Below are 2,839 nucleotides of genomic sequence, written 5' to 3' on the forward strand. Positions count from 1 at the left end.
ATCATTCAAATCTATATAAATACAATATTCGAACCTTGATCGTTATCATTAAACACAATATAGGAATTCAGTCCATATATGAAGAGCGACATCGCTCTCACTTAACCATCAACAAATTTCTGAATGTAAACACAAAATATAGACAAAGTAGTTAAAGTGAAATTTTGAATATATACATATATTATGGACAGAGCAGTTAAGGTAAATATCTAAGGCATACATAAAGTATCGACAGAATAGTTGAGGAAAATATTCTGAATGCATATAGAAACTATCGACAAAACAGTTAACGTCTGTGATCGGATCTCTGTCGAATTCCAAAGGACGAACTGAGAGCCGACCAACCTTCATAATAGAAGAATTCCAAATGAAAAACTTAAACTATTACCTCCACTAAACCAAGAAAAATAGCCAAACATAAATATAAACCCTCGAAGTTACAAACTGTTAAATATACAATGTATGCATGGTGCAATCGGGTTGAATACCCAAATCCACTTAAAAACTAAATAACCAAACTGTATTTCACTGTAACCTCGTTTGTAAATCTAAACAACTCATCCAGAAAGGATTGGTCGAGCTTTGCTCAAGGCCAGCAAAACCTATAGCAACTAAAGGATCAAACCCTAGTTGCTTCCATCAGAAGACAAAACGAAGAATTCTTGCCCGTTCTCAATATCGTTGAAGGGTTTCAAGACACCAACCTAAAAGCACCAAGGACGAGCACGCTGTTAGGATAATTTTCGTAGCCACGCACAAGAAATTCATCGATCGAAGAATGTACTTACGAGAACAAAGCAGAAGATTAGATTCTCGACATTCATAACCAATTTCGAAACAAGGAATTCTAAAAAAAAATGTATGTTGTTATTTCCTTACCTGAAGAAGAACCGCTCCACGTGAGGAAGAGCCGAAGGCCTGTAATGTCAGGCGATAGTTAATATCCCTCTACAGACTAAGCAAAGAAATAACCAGGTTTCCAAATTTCAGGACCGAACCCTTACCTCGGAGGGAAGATGCTCCTGGTACCTTTGCAGTCCGACTGAAAGGAGCTGCAACAACCGAAGTAACACCTACAAACGGTAACTTCAGCAATCACCATGAAAAGCGAAAGAATGAAATCAAATACAGAGTATGGGCAGAGAAGAGTTACCGATTTACCAGTGTGCTTGCCAGACAACGACAGAGTGTGGGAGTTTAGTGCCATCGTGATGTCCGCCATGAACCCTGAACTAGTCGCAGAGTTGCCATAGCTCCTCTACCGAGCTCGACATAGTTGCAAAGCACAATACTTAGAGAATACCTCATGCAAATGAGAAATGAGCAGGTTTGGTAGTCAGAAGAGGGGTTAGGGTTAGCAGCGATCAACTGAACTGTCAGATTCATCCCTCAGCAGATCCCGCGGTGGAAAAACCCTCGGCATTAATGCTCTGGCTCTCTGGTAGTAGGCCGAGATGTCAACATTAATGTTACAGACGAAGTGGCGATGTCTCGGTTCAATGTGATATCCGGGTGATGTAAATGCCACCGTTTCCAAGTAAGCGTCGTTTCCATGTAAGCGTGTGATGGGGTAGAGCCATTGGCCCCGTAGATCTATCAGAGCCATTGGCCCACTTGGCAGTGCCTATTTCCACCTCTATGGCATTATAAATGCTATGTCCTTACACCGTCTTGACAGCCTTCTTGACGTCATCGCTCACTTACATCTCGGGCCTGATCATGGATCATGCATGTTACATGCATCCATCTCCAACCTCTGGCGATTACAGGTCACCCAGCGCCGGCGACTCTGCCGTCTGCCGTGTTCCTGCCCGCCTCCACTTTGATGTATTAATGACATTTACCAACCCACGCTATCCAGCGATTACAGGGCACCCAGCTCCGGCGACTCTGTCGTCTACCGTGTTCCTGCCCGCCTCCACTTTGGTGTATTAATGACATTTACCAACCCACACCCAGCTCCGCCGACTCTGCCGTCTGCCATGTTCCTGCCCACCAAGCTGCCCACCTCCACTTTGGTGTATTAATGACATTTACCAACCCAGCTCCGGCGACTCTGCCGTCTGCTGTGTTCCTGCGCGCCAAGCTGCCCGCCTCCACTTTGGTGTATTAATGACATTTACCAACCCAGCGTGGGTTGGTAAATGTCATTAATACACCAAAGTGGAGGCGGGCAGGAACAAAGTAGACGTGGAGGCAGGCAGCTTGGCAGGCAGGAACACGGCAGACGGCAGAGTCGCCGGAGCTGGGTGACCTGTAATCGCCGGAGGTTGGAGATGGATGCATGTAACATGCATGATCCATGGTCAGGCCTGAGATGTAAGCGGGCGATGACGTCAAGGGGGCTGTCAAGACGGTGTAAGGACATAGCATTTATAATGCTATAGAGGTGGAAATAGGAACTGCCCACTTTGTAATTCTTTCCAATCGCATTAGCCCCTTTAATTATTACATAAGACCTTACAGTGATCAATTGCGTAAAGATTAGAATAAGCTCATTTTAATATTAATTCTATAATAGTAGTTATATAAAAGTAAAAAAAATTATATATATTTTAACGTTTAAAGTGTTACAACTTACCACACATTCTATTAACCAAATTAATTATTAAAAATGTTTCATTTTAATATTTGTTAATTAAAATTTGAATTATTGAAATTTTACTTATATTCCTTCTTCTGAAACAAAAATGAATACAATATAATCTAAAAGTGCTTCCTGAGAGACGTTGAATTATTTCCTAATCTGTGAGAATTATTATAGTAAGACTTTACTAAAGAAATATATCTAACCTTAAAAATGTTTCTAGAGATTAAAATATATTCATAGATAAAACCA

General features: G+C 41.6%; 1 long non-coding RNA gene across 4 annotated transcripts; it reads right to left on the reverse strand.

Annotated features, from left to right (window-relative positions):
- Window positions 1-329: 329 nt before the first annotated feature.
- LOC149141385 (uncharacterized) lies at window positions 330-1,492 on the reverse strand. 4 transcript variants are annotated; one of them, XR_016264887.1, is made up of 4 exons: window positions 1,162-1,492; window positions 1,005-1,073; window positions 880-918; window positions 330-704 (listed from the first exon to the last, which is right to left on the reverse strand). It is a non-coding gene; the product is annotated as an uncharacterized LOC149141385 (long non-coding RNA). The 4 variants fall into 4 exon arrangements; XR_016264885.1 differs by having other exon boundaries at window positions 330-783; XR_016264886.1 differs by having other exon boundaries at window positions 1,154-1,492.
- Between the last annotated feature and the right edge of the window lie 1,347 nt (window positions 1,493-2,839).

The sequence above is a fragment of the Pinus tabuliformis genome, chromosome X (genome assembly GCF_031772625.1).
Source record: "Pinus tabuliformis cultivar Carrire ecotype Pingquan chromosome X, CPIR1, whole genome shotgun sequence".
Classification (NCBI taxonomy): domain Eukaryota; kingdom Viridiplantae; phylum Streptophyta; class Pinopsida; order Pinales; family Pinaceae; genus Pinus; species Pinus tabuliformis.